Genomic DNA, 19,450 nt, shown 5'->3' with positions numbered 1-19,450 from the left:
TTCAAATTCTAAACACAGACAACGTAGCTTAGAGTAAAGTAAAGCTTAAGGAAACGGCGGATTTGTTAACCCTTACATGAGTCTAGCGTTGGGCTTCAAGAATAAATAAACTTGGGCAAACACTGCATAGTATGTTCTGCCTACAACCAGTGTAACGTCGACACGGTTCAATGCATCTTGCACAGCACCTATCTCCAAACTGCACAGTGCCAGCCCCACCAGGCCGATGACGCGGTAGGAGACGTTGGCCTGACATGTCTTCACGTCTCTATGGTCCTCATTAAGAGTTCCTACCGCCCTAATGCTATATAATACCACTCCTTTCCTGGACATCCCAATACCGTGGGGTGTGGTAATTTCAAGTTGCAATATCACCACACCTGCTCAAGGTGCTCGAGAAATGGGTTAATATAATCACAGAAATACCTGTCTTTGCTTTGAAACTGGAAGCATTTAACTACATTTGGCCACATTTACAGCTGCACATTTCACCAAGTTTTCCGACTTGGGATGTATGGTGTCCCCATACATAACACAAAGAATCTTTGGTTGTTAACTCATTACGAGCTTATTGAGTTTTTTGTGTTTCTCAGTCAGGCTGCTCTCTTTTTTTGGCACAGCACATACTTTTTGATACACATGGGTTCGTTTGTCTAAATACTCCCTCATGTGAACCCAGTTTCCACACCCATGTATCTCAAGCTGCTTCAAAACTAGAGTTCTCAAGAATTTCGGGATAAAGATGTTTCATCTCTTACATTATGACACAAACAGTTTAGTGATGTTGCTACAACTGAAGAACTAAGGTTATGTTTCAAGGAGTCAAACTGTCTGTTCTTGGTGGTCACAGCAAAGCAGCCCAAAACAAAATGCTTCTCTAAAACAGTTTGGTATGAAAAATAATGCTTTACTTTAAACCCTGAAAACACTAGTTTCTATTTATAATGATACGTCATCAAGTCAACTCAACCAAAGGCTATAGAATCGACAAATCAGAGCATGAGCCATATTTAATCCTCGATTATCCTATAATGACCATCACACGTCAAGTGTAGCTAATTTACAATTTTCATACAGACCGAAACAAGTCCACTATATTCCTCAAAGGGCATAGAAGTAGCTGTTGGAGACAAGCATGTCAAAATTCCTGTACCAAGGCAAAGACGTATTAGTATGATTGGAGTTTGATCATTTATAATTGCCTGAAAGAAATACTTTTGGCCTGACAGGCAGTGAAGAGGATGCTATACTCTCTTCTCAATTTACATCACTAATGATTCACCTATTCCTTGAGAGAACTGTCATGATAGCCGTGAAATAAGCACTTAAAGCCTCTGTTTCGAAATCTATGTTCCTTCTTTCATGGCTAATATGTGACTAAAACACACCTCCCCTACACTTAAAGTTCCTAAATAATTAGAATTGCATTGATTAAAGAGCCTTACCTATAATATGCACCATCTGAGCAGCCTGAAGTTAATCAGATAAAGGTTAGCCTCCACGCGCTAGGATGACGAGTGCAGCATGACTGTTGAAGGTAGCAACCGCTCACGATGACCAAGAGATAGTCCACTGCCAGGTGCCACGTCTACTATAGATGGATGAATCAATCCTGCTTGCACTTTCCACAAATGTTCTTCAGCCACTGTTGGAAATGATAGAAGCCTTTTACTATGAAATTAAGAACCGCACAAACAAGACCAAAAGAAAAACAATGATCTGGGTCTCACAAAATGTCCAGAAAAGGAAAAAGATTTAAATGGGGACCCAAAAGAAAAAGTGGAGATCTACTCAATCTGACAGTTACCTTCAAGATTTTATATAGGTGGAATATACATATAGCAAGTGCTTTCAATAGGCTATTTTCTAAAAGTGATAGTATGTACTGATATAGTGAGATATACTGAACAAAATGCAGGGCGTAAAAGATTTGGGTATTAGTTGAGAGGGTGAGGACCAACCACAAATAATCATCACAATCCTTGTCAGGGTGAACCACAAAACTTACTAAATAAATCTGTTCTTAACCCTCTGGTAGCTTGGCATAAAGCAGTCTGGCTTAACTTCGAGGGAATGTGTAAAATATTTATGCAGTACTGAAACCATAATAAATTGAAAACACAAGAACAATCCCAAACCAATTTAGAGACAGAGTACATTTTAATAAATAAAATTACACCAAAATGTCAAAATCCAATCGGAAAAACCAGAGTTTCGTGTTTTTAAAGTTTTTGGTAAAAATAGCATCATAAAGCGCCAACTTCAGGTATCTGGTCAAGCAAGACCAGAACAACGTTTAAAGTTCAGGCTGACCCTTAGAGTTCGGGCAGCATATAGGGTATACAGGGTCAGGTTCAACCTACTGGGAGTTGTACCTTCTGTCCTTGTTTCGGGGGCTGCCCGGTGCTGCAATGTGAGCCTCTGCACTGCCTCCAATAAAGCTGGTGATCAGGAACAGCACTTTGCTGCAAAGCATGGCTCTGTGTCGTATCCAGTAAGGCTGCCCATCAGGAGCGGTGCAGTGCTGCAATGCGAGGTCCTCGATTGCTCTACATCACATCCTGTGAGACCTTCAGTAAGCTAGGGAGAAGTACACTCTGACACCAGCCAAGGGTCCAGGACCTTGAGGATAGCACTAGGTGGTCAGGATTCACCCCTCAGAGGCCAAGACAGGAGATCAGGTCAGGTCCAGTTGAATCCGGAAAGCAGAAATTGCCTCTGGAATAGGTATGGGCGAATTTTGCGAATCTCACGTTCGCGAACTTTGCGGATTTGCGAACTCGCAATCCGCAAAATCCGCGAATTCCCGCAAATTTGCTGATTTTTTTTTTATGTTCGCACGGGTTTCTGCAAGTTCGCGAGGGTTTTGTACAATTTCGCAAATTGCGAAAATTGTACAAAACGCGTGCGAACTTGCAGAAACCCGTGCGAACACAATGTCCCCAGTAGGGTATGTGCCTCGTCTTGTGTGAATAAAAGGTCAGAGAAAGATCAGTTCAGCAGATGAAGAGAAAGAAGCTTCTGGTCACAGGAACAGCACGGGTATTGCGCTCGTGAAAGTCAAGGATGCAAAGCCTATCCAGCATCACAGCTGATTTTCCACGGTAGATTTGGGAAGAAGGCACACCTGTCCAGCCTCGACAATGCTCACGATTGTTTTTGGGCTAATGAATGAGTCACTGAATTTGAGCATCAACTAGTTCGAGCGTCCATGTGTGTGTTACTATGCAATCGTCCCGAAGGGCGCAGGGGTCCCTTGAGTGAGCTGTGAGCTGTAACTATTTTACAATGGCACCAGCAAGCTGCCAGCGCCGTTGTAAAATAGTTACAAAGTTAGCTTGCACAGGAAGCACTTAGATAAAATAAAGCAGCACCTGCTTCGTTTTATCTACTGGTTCCTGTGCAAGCTAACTTTGTAACTATTTTACAACGGCGCTGGCAGCTTGCTGGCGCCATTGTAAAATAGTTGCATGAGTGGGAATTCAACTTTTGAACCCGTTACGCTTGCGGATTTTTTTTTGCGGATTTTGCGGGAAATCCGCAAAATTCGCGGATTGCGGATTTCCCAAAAATCCGCAAAATCCGCGAGCGTAACGGATTTCCCGCTCACACTTACTCTGGAACCTTGTTATGTCCCTTAACCTCAAACAGGAATCATCCAACTGACTTTTGGAATCACTTCTCAGGTCCTGGGGTCAAGGCAAGAAGTCCAATGTTCCTTCTTCAGACAGCAGGGCAATCCTTCTTCTCAGTCTTCTCAGGTCCAGGAGTATTCTGAGTTAAGGTCCTGGGGATGCCATTTTTATTCCCAGTGCCAGTCTATCGATGGGGACACCCCTTTGTCTTACCGCAAAACTGGATCTGGTCAGGTCTTCTCTTTCCCCTGCGTTTTAGCTCAAGCCTGTCTAGTGAAACAGAGGGCAGTCAGGCCCAGTTCTGAGCTCCATTTGCCAGTGACAGGGTACAATTCTTCTGAAGTCAGGAAGGGATGGGTACACTTTGAAATGCAATCAGGGCTGGGGCACAGCTCCTCCCCATCCATCCTATCAGGAGGACCCTCACTCTTCTGCACCTAGGCCATTTGTCCAATGTCTAGTAGGGTTACACTTTACACCACAGGAGAGCCATTTACAGTCAGGTAACCCTGGATACTGGTAGAAAGGCACATTTGGTTTAGGCAGGAACATGCCAACTTTCTGAAAGTGACTTGACCATCATGTTGAATTTTAAATTCCAATGAGTACTTGAACCATTTTTCTAGCTAGTCCCAAAGTGAAGTTATGAAATTGCTTACATATGAAAGAATCAGCATGGCTGCAGTGAAATAGGACTATGGAGATTCTTTTCTACCAGGGCATGCAAACCTTTGACCATATTTGTCCTACCATGCAAACTGTTTTATGGGCTTTTAGAACCTACCTTAGGAGAGACTTATAAGAAGTAAAAAAGAAGGGTTAGGCCTGGCAAAAGATTTATTTTGCCTGGTTGCGATGGCAGTTAAAAACTGCAAACACACAGCTGCAAGGGCAGACCTAGAGATCTGCTTTCCAGGGCTACTTTAGTGGGTGGCAGAATGAGTATTGCACCCAACTAGTAGCATTTCATTCACAGGTCCTGGGTACATGTAGTAAAAAATACTAGGGACTTGAAAGTCAATTAAAGGTTCCAATTAGGTATAAGACAGTTTACCAATGTTTAAAAGGGGAAACACAATCACATTACCTCTGGGAGGCAAGGGTAAAATGCAGAGTCTTTTAGGCAGCAGAATGGGGCTCAGCATTGGAAGGCAAAAATATGGGGGGGTACCACGCAAAAGAAGGTCTTCTCCAACAGGATTATGCAGCATGAAAAGCAAAATCATACAGCATATTTTGTGGTATTATTACTTCACCTCAATATTACCAGCTTAGCACCCTAATACAGAAATAAGGAACAGAAAGGCAACCAGTTGATCTTTTGAAAATAATTTCCACTGCATGGTGACATGTGTTGCTGCATTTTTTGTATCTTTAGATCTGTTTTGAGCGCAAACAATTATTTTTTTTGTGAAAATGTATATGCTATGCAGCGGATTATGTGGCAAATGCAGCAAATTCATAATTGTGTGGAGAATGCCACAAAATAGCATAATTCCAGGGGCCCTGGCTGCATAATGCAGACATTTTCCAGCACCTTCCTGAGATCCAGTAACTCTGTCCCACCACAACTAATCCCAGAAGAAATCTAGGAATCATCCTAGATGACATACTCAACAGGACAAAACAGGTCAACAAGTCAGCTCCTCCTGCTACATTATACTCTGCATGCTTCACAATATCTTCAAATGTATACCACGGAATAAGAGACGTATCATCACACAAGCCCTCACCTCAAGCAGACCAGACTACGGCAATGCATTTTACACCAGAATCCTCAACCCCCGACCCCAGACCGTCCAGAACACCACAGCAAGACTCATCAAAGACCTCCCACACTGCACACACATCTGAGAGGGTTCCAGTGGCTCTCCATACATAAATGGTGGCAATTCAAATTCCTGATGCACGCATACAAGGCACTGCATAAAATATGAGTAATATAGCTTAACCCCTTCGATGCAGGACTAATTCCCCCGCGGTGCGGGAGGAAGGGCTGCGCGTGGCGCAGAGGTGCCCGTGACAAGCTCAGTTCGTCATGCTGCACAGTGGAGCTGTGCTCATGACGAGCTGAGTTCGTCACAATTCTGCCCACAACAATAGAACCCTCACACAGGCGGGGAATTAGCTGCACGTGGGCCGTCCGCGGCCGTTATGACGAGCTCAGCTCGTCATGAGCTCAGCTCCACTGTGCCTCATGAAGAGCTGAGCTCGTCATAAGCATAGAAGGGGTTAACAACCAACTCCTCCAGACAACTGTGCTCAGTCTCACTCACTCGCACACACCCAAGTAGCCACAAAAGCAGAACGGACGGTTTAGCATTCTCGCTCCCCACATCATGACCTCTTTCTTGCTCCTTAAATTCTACCAGAGGCTGAAGACCTGGCTATTCAACTAATTCCCTTTGGCTGATTCAAGCACTTTACCTTTCTATGCTTATTTTTGTATTCCCCTCTCTCCCGCCACACAGCTTCGGATCCCGAGCAGCCACCACTGTTAATTTCCAAATGAGGCATAACCTGCAGAATAGTTTCTAAACACACCAAATTCCATGTTTTGCTTCAGCAGTATGATTAAAAACAAAAAAACGTCATCACCCCAACCGTTAAAGAAACTGTGTCAATATAGATTGTGGTTGTTCTTGCAAAAAGCTCCTTGGACTTCACCATGAGATATTCTCAAAAAGGTGACATACATACATACATTTTAGTAGCAGCCACCTCTAGCCGTCTCATTGATTCGCCCAATATACTTAAATACAAAGAAGGAAAGCTGGCCGCTCAGCTCTTCCACCAAAGACAGAAATATTTAAAAAGACAATGTGTCATGGTCCCTCATTTTTGGACATGCAACCCTTAGAAAATGTCACTGTACCTCCATGGATGTAGCTCTGCCGGAGTAAGGTGTATCGGGTCCAGCAACATTTAAGAGAATCGAACAGGGATTAGAAACAACCATTTATCCCCGTGAGAGGGGCACTCTGGGATTTTTGTTCAAATCTGTTTATCTTGGGAAAAACTGTTTTAATGCTTGCAGTGTTTTAAATTGCCTCTGCACACTCACTAGACAATACCAAGACTTATGCAAGATTGACTTTTTAGAAAGTTTAAATTACAGAAGTATTTTCTGAAGCAAGTTTGTTTTGACCACTGTGGTTATTTGTGTAACAACGGTAAGATTAAGTTTAGCCATTGCTCCAAGATTTGGCTTTCTGCTGGGGCCAAGGCAGTCCCACTATTTAAGGTCATTCAAAGTCCGAGGTCTGTTCCTGCACCACCCACTGTGATGACTGGATTTCACACAATTTAGCCTGAGGAGTTCCCTCCTCCAGAGGTGTATTCGGTCTAAAAAGTTAGTGACTTTCATTTTTTCCAGTCCCATTTTCATGGTAATCTGCCATCTAAGTAAATCTGGAATTAACAATGATGATGTTTGATTACTTGAACTACAAGACACATTTTGGCATTTAAAAGCATGGTTAATAAGATAGGACAGAACATTGCAGTATGTAGCAAAGGACCTTACGGTTGATACGATTGCCAGGTCCAATTCAGATTTGTTAGTTGCAGTTAAAAAAGAATGCATACACAGTAGGCATGATTTAGAGATTCTTAGCCACTCCCTAAATAAATTATTATTCAGACCTACCAACGAAGATGTCTTAATTATTTAATCAAATAGCCACTTAATGTCATTTTCAGAATTGTTCTGCTTTCAGTGAGATTTTGAGATGGGAAATAACATCTGTGACTTCTTTGTTTGAATAATTTCCAGTCTGAAATAGATAGAAGGCAGAATAAAATGGTCTTAAAGTGTAGGATACTGTTTTGCATTTTACTTAATAGGGCACATAGTTATTCAGCAAACCCCCCTCATTTTCGTGACTCGGTCACTGTTGATAGAATTATTCTTTCATCAGAGTGAAATCCTTCAAGTAGTCCATTGAAGGTTGAATGAGCATTTCTGATTCCAATGCAACCAAGTGTTTCAAATGTTGTCAGGTTATCATTCGGACATCACATAGAAACTTATCTGCATCTGTTCATCACCTTCCTTTTTTCACTATTTCTTTACATCAGGACATTACCGGTGAGTAATAGGACATTAGCCACCTCATTTCTTGCAGGTAATCTTCATTACCACCGGTCTTGTTGTCCTCTTTCCATTCATTACAAGTGGAGTGGAGATGAACCATCTCCCAGACAGAAAAAAAATATGAGGACTGCTGGTCCTCCGGCCCCAACCCTCCCACTGGGTGTACCTAACCTGTACTTACCCAGCATTTGTTCTAAACTACCAAGCCCTCCAATATGAAAGCATCCATTCGGGAGGGAGGATGGGCATAATAAATAGGATGATGACAACAGAACCAGGAGAAATAGGTCGAGGGAAAACATGGCGGCCGCGAACTAGAGCGGCGCGCTCGTCTTTGACGGAGCTCCTGAAGATATGCCCGGGCGCGATTCAGCAGGGCTGGTTTTCTTCCTTCGTGTGTCCTTGTCCGCCTGAAATGGTTCGGCGGAAAAATCTGTGAGTAGATTGTGATCCCCACATCGGAGCGAGAGTGAGCGGGAGAGGCCAGTGCAGCTCCGAGTTCTCGGGGCTCGCGACGCACTCCGCGGCGTGCTGCAGCCGCCTGACCTGCAGGGCTGCAGTGTTCTGTGCGGCGAGTGAAAACGGGCTGAAAACGTGCTTTTTTTTCTAAGCCCTAGCCCTTAAAACCCCTAGAAAACTACCGGGAAAGCTTAGGTATTGTAGCGGTGGACTGGAGAAGGACGGGAGAGGGCTTCAGAGCTTAAGGGAATGTAAAGACGGTCGGGGCTTTAAGCTTTAAGGTCACGGTGAACTGCAGCTGTGAACAGTAAACAGTGAACAGTGTAAGAGCGTTGTGTAAAAAAGGAAAAAAAAAACGCTGGTTTTGATAGATGTTCTCCGGGACATTGTTACTTTAGGCGATGTATGTTTCCAGGAAGTGAGCACAAGGCACACAGAACAAACACAGTTTAAAGAAATAGCAGCACTTGTGATACTGAAGATTGTCGAGTAGGGAAAAAAAAAAAGGGTCTCTAATTCTGATTTTCAATTTGGATTCAAGTGTGTTGTCACGGAGACTTTGCCTGTGGGGGTTATTCGAGTTGGCACAGGGTCTGATTGTGTTACTCCACGTTGCCACTCTGCTACACTTGCTATACCTAGGAAAAGTTTGAAAACTAGAAAGCATAGGAAAAGTACTAGTGCTGCGTAAAAAGGCAAACCTTGATAGAACTACCAATGTGCTGGGGTACGTTTTTTTCCCCCGCACCTTACCGCTGGGGTGACGCAGCCGTGGAGCTTCGTAGGAGCAGAAGGGCAGCGGTGTCAGTAAGAAAAGGGGCAACATCTACTTGGTGCGGCAAAGGGGACCAGCAGAGGGGGAGGGGTTTGTCAGCCTTGAGAGGCGAGCTACAGTCTTTGGATAGCCAGGGCCTTATAGACCCCATAGATATACAGGGGTATCACCGCTCGCAAGAACCAGACCCCATATCTAGTACCTTCAGATTCAACGCACAACACACTTCTAGCCAGGTATCAAGTGAGACTTCAAGTATAACTACAGTTAGAATCCTGGGGAAGCGAAAGGCTAGGGGGAAAGGAAAAGGCAGTAATAAAGGCAAAGAATTAGTTGCTGCTAAAGGTTCCAGTGATATAGCCCAAGTGCAGGGGACCGAAAAAAGCCTAGGGGAGCAGCCTCACGCAGAGCTTGAGTCTGAATCTGAGTCTGAATTTGAGGCCGAATTGGCAACTGATACATTACAACCTCCTGCCCAAAGGTTATCGAAGAGGGGGAAAGAACGTCAGCTGCGCTATACCGCTCCAAAGGAGCTGCCACATAAGGCCAGTCTAAACAAAGGGGGCTCCAAAACAAAAGCTAAAAATATCCCTCGAATCACACCCTCACTGAAGTCTTACTTTAAGGTCCTCCCCCAGGTCTTAAACATAAATCAAGAGACCCAAAAACCTCCCTGTGCACAATCTGCATCTACGTCAGGGGTGTTGGCCGGCCTTGCAACACCTACAGCCACACTCGAGAATCTGGGAGATAAGGAAAAAAAACTAGAAGCGAAAGGAGACCCAGCTAGAGGTATAGGGATGGAAGACCCAGTAGACCGAGTCGCGGATGCAACCCTCCCACAGGAACAGCAAGCCTTCACCGATGCAGCGGGAAGTAATACAAATGATTTGTCTCTAAGCAGACGGGGCTGCGAAGATGACGCTGAGGATAATGGAAGTGATGATACTATTCAAGCCATACTTCTTAGCATGAGGAAAGAAATTAGAAACGGATTTGAGGAATCAAAGCGATGCTTCGAGGAATCCAGACTCACGCAATCAGAGATCCGTGCAATGTGCGAAAATCTAGAGTCTAAGGTGGACGGTCTCTCACTAAGAACAGGGGGTCTAGAGAATTGTGTTGAAGAACTCAAGGCAAAACTGGAGGCTGCCGAGGGGAAGATTCAAACATTAAGACGAGAAGGTAATACAGTAAAAGAGAGGGTGGAATCCCTAGAAAACTTTTCTAGACGAAATAACCTAAGGCTCCTAAAAATACCGGAAGGGAAAGAAGGTGGAGACTTAAAGAACTTTGTTGCAACTATATTAAAAGACTCTCTAAATATGGATGAATCTGTGTCCGAGATAGAAGCGGATATTCAGAGGATACACAGGGACCCATTCCGCCTTAAACCTGGGAGAGATAAGCCAAGGAAGATCCTGGTGAACTTCTTAACATATTCTCTAAAAGAGAGGATTTTGACTTCAGCCCTCAAAGCCAAGACTTTGAAAGCTTTAGACTTCTCTTTTGAAGTGAGGTCGGACCTGTCCAAAACTACACTGGATAGACAGTGGGAGCTAGGCCAAAGGATGGAAAAATTCAGAAGCCTAGGAGCGACGGTTCAAATGAGATTCCCTGCCTTTTTAAGGGTAATGTACAATAACAAAATGTACAATGTCAAATCCCCCTTGGAAGCTGAAGAGTTACTTGTTACTATTAGCGAACATGCGAACCCTCCGGATCAAGGGTGAAAAAAAATAAATAAATAAATAAATAATAATAATATAACACAATATAAATATATAACAGAGAAATTTGTTAAATGAGATAATATCAGAAAAGGAGTTAAATAAAAAAAAAAAAAAGGGGGGTGTGAAAATAAAATAGATTGAGAAACAAGAAAAAGAACAAAATTCACGAAGGGAGAGGGTAAAAATAAAAAAAAAAATTAAAAAAAAATTAAAAAAAAAAAAAAGTAGTAGGGAAGAAGGGGAAGGGAAAAAGGAAGTAAAGAAAAAGGAAATAGGAAATGGGGTGAAAAAAAAAATATAAAAAAAAAAAAAAAAAAAAAAAGAAAAGGAAAATCAAGGGACAAATAAAGAAATGCTAAAACACAAAGTATCTAAATTTGGGCCTGGATATATAATTTTGAGTTTAAATCCAGGAAAACTAAACAGGAGCGAGTGACAGATAAACATTAGTTAATCAACCTCAGAACCTTACTATAGATCTACTTATTTATTCTTGAAAGTTCGAGGTATAACGTCTATTGGGACTATTTTCAATCCCCATATTAGCGCCTGAAATCCACCCTCGATCACCCGATAATCTTCATTGGGAATAAAAAGATAAATAATAATAACGCATAATACATAAAGAAATATAATTGGGACTTTAGGAGTTAACACCACCTTTATCTTAGATATAGAGACCAACAAAATAGGTATTAGGGCATGGAGCAGGAAAACGTCAGAGACGACAAGCTGGCAATACATCAAGCCAGAGTAAGTTGGGGGGGGTTTTCCAGGGGAGGGGGGGATGGGAAGGGAAAAGCAAAAAATAAAAGTCCTCATAAACCGAATACAATAATTATGAAGAATATAGATCCATCAGTCTCTCAAAGCAGCTGTTTGGTCAAAATAGCTAAAGATAAAATTAACAACAGGCTTTTTTTTAAAATAATAAGAATTAGAGGAGGGGGGCAGGAAACTTGGCTAAATATCAATGGCAGACATTAAATTCATATCTTGGAACGTAAATGGTCTGCGTGTTAGGGCTAGAAGAAATAGAATCTTGCAATACCTAAGGGACTCACCCGCACAGATCATTGCGATCCAGGAAACACACTTGAATAAACAGGAAATTACAGATATACTTAAAAAGCTCAAATGGGTTGATAAATTTATAACCACGGACCACAATACCAGTATCCGCGGCACAGCTATCATTTTCAAAAAAGCAGCTAGGGCCCAGATCACGAGTTGGGAAATGGATGTGAGTAGTAGATGGCTGATAGCTAATGTTCAATTACATTCGAAGGACACTACTATTATCAGCTATTATGGACCTAATCAGGACGATCCTTCTTATTTAAACACCCTGCAGAACCATTTGATTACCTGTTCCGATCCTATAATATGGGTGGGAGATTTTAATCTTGTCCTAGACCCAAAGCTAGATAAATCCCCTACTTCCAGAGCGGTTGCGCATAGTAATATGAGGGGCACACTACTCAGATGTATGTCGAATCTTGGTTTAATAGACCTATGGAGACAAAGGTCTGGCAATGCTATGGGAGTCTCCTACCACAACTACAAATACAGACATAAATCACGGATTGACTACGCTCTATTCAGTCGCTCTATTAAAGATCGGGTTAAAAATATAACATACCTCCCTTTACACCTGTCAGATCATTCTGCTATTTCTTTCTCTGTAAAATTAGATCAGAAGCCCACTCACCATTCCTGGTCGTTCGACAGAACAATTTTATTGGAGGAAGAGGAGAAAGATTATTTGATGTATGAAACAGCCTCCTTTCTAGAGCAAAATTTAGGCTCTACTTCTCTGGTTACAGTATGGGAGGCTTGGAAGGCCTTCATAAGGGGGTGTATTACAGGAAGGGCCTCATACAGGAGAAAGAAATATGATGAGGGAATCCGACATATTGAGCAAGAATTAATACATCTTGAAGCATTAGACCAGCTCCCTTCAGACAATCAAGAGGAGAAGACAGAATTAAAAGCCAAGTTAGACATACTACTACAGGAGAGGATAAATAAAAGATGGCAGGCAAGCAAACTTGCCCACTTCGAATATGGTGAATCTGCAGGAAAATTGTTGGCTTGGAAAATTAAAGCTGATCAATCTAGAAATTTTATCAAAGAAGTGAGGGTCGCTGGAGAAGTTAATAGTAGGTCAACGATCATGGCCATAGGGGAAGCCTTCAATGAGTTCTTCCAGAATATATACACTGAGGAACTGAATGTTAATGTAGAGGAAAGGAACGAATGGCTGAATAACATAATTCTTCCGGTATTGGAGAGCTCCCAAACGGATAAAATAGATAAAGACATAACGGAACTAGAAGTTTCTAACACCATCAAGCAATTGTCACAGGGCAAAGCCGCGGGACCAGATGGCCTCCCAGGAGAATTATATAGAGTACTCAATACTACGCTTACCCCAGTCCTTACGAACCTTTTTAATGACATAATGATCAGAGGGCAGACACCACCAAGCTCCTGGGGGGAGGCAAATATAACCTTAATATTAAAAACAGGCAAGGACCCAGCCGAATGTGGTTCATATCGCCCAATCTCGCTTCTCAATAGTGACTATAAGATATTTACCTCAATTTTGGCTGCGAGATTGGGAAGCGAGATTGGGTCGATAATCCACTCTGATCAAAAGGGGTTTATTAGAGGCCGGCAGTAGGCTGATCTAACCTACGATCTGGTGGGAGCCACGGACATTGCCTCAACCTTTGGTCTACCCCTGGCCATCATGACCCTTGACGCTACTAAAGCGTTCGATAGAGTAAATTGGGCATACCTAAATTCAATAATGAATACATTTCTGCTCGGACCCAAATTTTGTAGGACCATAGGTTTATTATATAACAACCCTAGAGCATCCCTATTAATAAATGGTACACAGACAACTCCTTTTAAAATTAGCCGAGGAACAAGGCAGGGCTGCCCCTTGTCCCCTCTCCTTTTTAATTTATATGTTGAACCGTTTGCACAATCCATCAGGGAGGATACCAATATTCCACATTTTACTTTTTCGGGCTGGGAAAAGAAAATTGGTCTCTATGCCGATGACATACTCATTTATACAACTGACCCCACACTGGCATTTCCCATAATTATACAGAAGGCGGAGATGTTTGGGAGATTCTCGGGTTACGAAATTAATGCAGGAAAAACCGAGATGATGGTTTGGAATATTCCAAATCTTCAACTCCCTGTAAAATCGTCAATGAGATACCTGGGAATTACAATAACTAACGACTTAGAACACTTGACGCAAAATAACCTAGCACGTGTTTCGCGAGAATCCCAAATTTTGATGAAAGCCTGGTCCTTCCTCCCACTTAATATCTATGGGAGAACTAGCCTGATAAAAATTAGTATTCTCCCGAAATTTACTTTTATTTTCAACGCCATCCCGCTAGTTTTTGATACCAAACAGCTTGCAAAATGTCAGCAGAACATTAATTCCTTCATTTGGGGATATAAATCCAGCAGGTTAGCTTGGAAAAAATTGAGAAGGAGAAGAGAAAAGGGAGGGCTCGCATTGCCAGACCTGGAATATTACGCTTGGGCATTTCATCTAACCCATTCTAGGATGTTACTTAAGCTCCCCTGGGGAAATGCAAATGGGTTTATGTACAAGGCAATGCTACTGGGTTCGGACCTACCGGTTAATGGCTTTCTTTTCAAGTTCGGCCACCAGAAGTTTTTCAAAAAAATCAGGCTAAAGACACTATTGAGCATCTTGAAAGAATGGTCTCAAATAAAGCCCAAGGCCGGAATAGGATACCTATCTGAACATGCACCAATTTGGGACCTACCTGGGCTAGCATCACAAGAAGTCAACATAGTCAAAAGAGTCCTGTCAGACGCAGGGATCACAAAGTGGGGAGACTTGCTGTTGGAAAGATCAATCATTGACTGGGAAATTTTCAAGCAAAAAGTAACATCATCACTCTCCTGGATAGTATATCTACAAATAGGAAGCTGGTTTCGGACTCAAATTAAGAAAAAAGGAATGATGGGAGAGGAGAGTCCTTTAGAAAATATCCTAGTGGAAAAAATTGCGGGGAAAAAGGAAGTTGCACTCTTCTATTGGCATATTATAGAGGATGGTGAGCGTGATTTTAACCTCCCGGAAAAACTTTGGGGTGTGGAGGGAGAACCAGATAGAGAGATTATTTGGGAGGAATCTTTCACCCTTCTTTACAAAATCATCAAGCCAGCATGGCTGAGATGCAACCACTTCTTCACACTTCACAGAGCGTATTATTCCCCTAAAAGACTGTCGAAATTTCAAACAGGGAAGTGCTGTTGTAAATGCTCTTTACCAGCAGCTTCAGACCTTCACATGTTTTGTGAGTGTCCAAATATAGCCACTTTTTGGCATGAAGTCAGAACAACACTTGAATCTATTCTGGGTATCACGATTACGTGCACATGGTCTTTAATAATTTTTGGACTAAACCACAATATTAAGGGATTAGAGAGAGATTTCCTGTTTTATGCCATCTTACTGGCAAGAAGAGAAATTTGTAAAAATTGGGTCAACATAAATCCCCCAACACATGCAGAGTGGCTGTCTTCACTTTATGCAACATCAAGGCTGGATCTATCGAGAACATGCAGCCCTCGATCGCTTAAATTTTGGGACTTTTTGATTGATTGGACGAGGGATAGTTAGACAACCCGGGGTTTTTTTTTTTTTTTTTTCCCCCGGGTCCGATGATTAGGCCTAAAATCTCTCTGTCCTATATGGTGGTATCGTATAGCTACGGGACATCTGGCCGAACTGGTCTGAAGGGAGTATGTCCGTCCAAGCTCTGTTGGTGACACTGAGGCTGACTCTCGGGGCACCTGGAGCTCAACATTGGGCTCCGAGGGGCTACGGGGGGGTCGGTCCTCGTGTCTGAGAGGACAAGAGTATTGTTGGATCGACTTTTTGGCTAATGAGGACAAAAAAAAAAAACGCAAAAAAAAAAACGCAAAAAAAAAACGCAAAAAAAAAAAAAAAAAAACAGAACCAGGAGAAATGAAAATGATAGGTAAGTATTAGGACATTACCCCTAGGTTCCTTAGACGTCGTCCCATTCATTACAAGTAGAGAGTGCCAAAGACAGTCAGAGACCCCTCCTTCATAGCCTAAAAAGACAACACTAAGGACACCACAACATACAGCCGTACCCAAAGTGATTTATTCAACACAGTACAAGAGCAAAACAGTCAGGATCACACAGCCTACAACACTCCCAACCCAAAATTAACATCATCCCCCCAATACATTTTGAAGCCGATAATGACAAAGGTATTAGAATAAGCCCAATTGGCCACCCAACAAACCTCAGTAATGGACACGCTCCGTAACTCGGCTCAGGAAGCAGCCACCCCCCTCATTGAATGACCCTTCGCCCCTGCCAGTGAATAAGCCAACCCAATCACTTGCTTGAGCCATCAGCTGATGGACAGCAAGGATGTCTTATCCCCCTTCAAAAGATACCCAAAGGAAACAAACAAAGCCTCAGACTTGTAAAAATAACCAATATGCTCGAAATAGACCTGCAATGCCCTCTTCATGTCCAACAGGGCCCAATGCAACCCAGCCTCTGAGCCAGGGTCAACCACCAAAGCGGCTAAAACTATCACCTGAGACATATGATACTGAAAATTCACCTTAGAAAAAAAAGGAGGTGTCCAACTGCAGGACCACAACATCCTCTGCAATGACAAATAGGGCTTCCTGGCCATCGGAGCCCCAATTAACCAATCCGCCAGGCGGAAGTGATGGCCACCAAGAAAAACACCTTGAGGATGAAAAAAATACGTAATGTCCACCAACTCCAAAGGCTCAATGGGAGTAGAAAACAGAGCCTTCAACACCAATGGCAAATTCAATATTGGTAACAGGGGCGTCAGCAAAGGATTGGAAAGAGAGCAGCAGCCGAGCCACCTGATCATTTAATTCAGCCAGGTTAACCCAGGGGGCCCTAAATGCATTAATAGCCGCCCACTGGGCCCACAAGGTAGATACTGCCAAGAGCTTCTCAAACCCATCCCATAAGAACTACAAAATATCTGTCAATGAACACTCCAGGAGAGACAGCTGGAGTGACCCACACCACCGCTGAAAATTGCAGCAATTCCACTCATCACATTTTAAAGTAGAAGGCAGACAACACTGCTGGATAGCCACATCTAAAGGTCACGGAAGCCCCCTGCTCTGCAACCCCCTCCTTTCAACTTCCAAATCGACAGCTGAAGCCATGGGAGAGCTGGAGACTCGACTGCCTGTAGCAGAAGAGGAAAAGCAAGGAATCATCTTTGGACCCTGAGCTGCTATCAGTTTGAGAATGGGAAACCATGACTGACAGGGACAGAATTACATCATCAACACCACCACACTGGACTCCCTCCACAGATAAGGTGGCCCGGCCAAGGAATAGTCAGAGCATCCATCTCCTAAGACCCTTGTTGAGGAGAACAAGAACAAAACCGCAGAACCTGAGCATTGTGCCAGGAAACAAATAGATCCAGGAAAGGCACACCAAATCTCTTGCACATCTGATGAAAGCCCCCTCGGGTAAGAGTCAGCTCGGGAGAGGGAAGAACAAAATTACTGAGGGCATCCACCACCCTATTGTCCACCCCTCAGTTATGGACAGCCACCAGGGACTGAAGATGCCGCTCCTCCCACTGTAGCAAGAGTAGAACTGTCGCAATTAGGGACATTGACCCACCCCGCGAATATTCAGATAAGTAACCGTCACCTAGTAATGGGACCAAATCACCAGGTTGTCCCCTTCCAGCAGAGGCTAAAACTCCAGAACAACCTGGATACTACCATTAAACCCCTCCCCTCTGGAAGACCAACGGGCCTGCAGGGACCTTTCCCCCAGAGTTGCCCCCCAGCCAAAGGCACTGCCATCATTCGTAAATACCAGCAGAGGTTCCAGCTGCAAAGGTATCCCCAGAGAGCGAGAGAGTGGAGTGGAGAAGTGTGGCTCAGGGGTTAGAGGCGGCAGACCCGGAAGCTGAGATCGGTCCTGGACCAGGGTTCAATTCCCCGCCTCGGCGGGTCTTGGGCTCAAAAATTCCACGGACTCGATAATTCTCGTCCCGGTGCCTACTCGACTCATGGGTTCACACTCTGCGACTCTGGGCAATAGCTTGCTTAATCTCCACTACGGCCCCTCGCGGCGGGATGCCTGGCTTTCACCTTGTGTATACCCTGCTGGGGTTATCTCACAGGGGAATACCAGGACGGGTTCCCAAGGCAAGCACCTTGATGCCTTCGGGTGATACGTGCGCTATATAAATCGCAATACATTTACATTTACATTTACAGAGACAGATGACTAAGCACAGACCACCATTCCAGCTGTGTGAGAATCTCCTGAGAAACTGGCACAATCCACTTGAAAAGTCTTTGGAACAAGGATTGCACAAAGACAGCAGATAAATCCACAGAGGCCGGAAATGAACCTCGGCCCGTGGGACAATAAATTTGCTCGCCACCATGAACCCTAACAGGTGCAACTACTGACAGACAGGCAGGCAGGTCCTGCTCATCACATTCCGGGCCAGAGACTGTAGCCCCTCAATCCTGGAGTAGAAAGGAACATTCAAATGTGGTCAGTCCTGAACCAAGCCCCAATGAACATCATATCCGAAGAAGGCACCATCTCACACCTGTCCCAGTACAGGAGAAATCCATGCGCCTTCAGGATGCACACACCAACTTCAGATGGGAAAGAAGCTCTCGTTCAAGGGAGCATGGAGCAGCCATTCATTCAGATATGGGCAAAGGTGAATCCCCTGGAGATGCAGGGACGCCACCAGTGGGACCACCATCCTTGTAATTATCCTGGGGGCTGACCACAGGCCAAACAAGAGTACCAGGAACTGATAATGAACACCAGGATGTAAAACTGCAGAAATTTCTGGATATGTGGATGGATGGACACATGGTAATATGCATCCTGCAGATCCAAGGTGAACATCAGATGCCCCTGCAACACAAGATGAATGACCCTCAGCAGCGTCTTCATCTTGAAGGAAAGCTGTGATAAATACTGGTTTAGATCCTTCAAAACCAGCTGGAAGCTACTGTAGCGTTTGGTACCAGAAAAAATGGAGTAGAATCTTCTGTGTCTCTCTAATGAGGGAATCTCCTGAATGGATTTCTCTTTCCGCAAGGAACAAATCCTCCAGAATAATGTCACCTGCTATTCCTCCCTGGAGGGCCATGGAGTCGGGTGGACCACAGATGTTGAAGGAACTACCCCAAAAAGGATCCGTTACCTGTGTCTGACATGTCCCACACCCAGGTGTCTAAAGTAGATATTGACCATGCCTTGAGAAAGTACTGGAGGTGACCGCTGACCATAAATTCCACTTCTCCTTCCGATCCTGACACCTTCCTGCTGAGAACATCCCCTGACGCCATGGAAAGTGTCTCCAGGCGGATGGGCAAAAAGGAGACTTAGGCTTAAAGGACTTCTTCTCCCCAATGAAAAGGCAAACAAAGAGTAGAAGCCTTCTGGGCAGAATCAGTCTGCCAGCCCTTCAGAACCAAGTTCCAGGGAACAGCCACACATGCTCCTCCAGACAAGGCTGTAGCCCGCACCACATCAAATGACACATCTGAGAGACATTCCACCTGGTACACAATATTTTCCAGTAGCCCAGTGAAATCAGAAGCATCGTCCAAGGATCTATACTGTGCCTTGACATCCATAGTTAGGGATTG

At 43.8% G+C, this 19,450-nt stretch overlaps 1 long non-coding RNA gene across 1 annotated transcript in view; it reads right to left on the bottom strand.

Moving 5' to 3' along the window:
• The window catches only part of LOC147751394 (uncharacterized), a 575,722-nt gene that overhangs the window by 373,532 nt on the left and 182,740 nt on the right, over positions 1-19,450 (bottom strand). Inside the window, exon 2 of the long non-coding RNA XR_015299990.1 lies at positions 1,446-1,645. This is a non-coding gene — a long non-coding RNA (uncharacterized LOC147751394). The remainder of the gene's footprint in view (positions 1-1,445; positions 1,646-19,450) is intronic.

Source organism: Lissotriton vulgaris, chromosome 1_1 (genome assembly GCF_964263255.1).
Source record: "Lissotriton vulgaris chromosome 1_1, aLisVul1.2, whole genome shotgun sequence".
In the NCBI taxonomy this organism is placed as follows: Eukaryota; Metazoa; Chordata; class Amphibia; order Caudata; family Salamandridae; genus Lissotriton; species Lissotriton vulgaris.
Note: the sequence above shows the minus strand (reverse complement) of the source record. Positions and strands in the feature narration are given on the sequence as shown.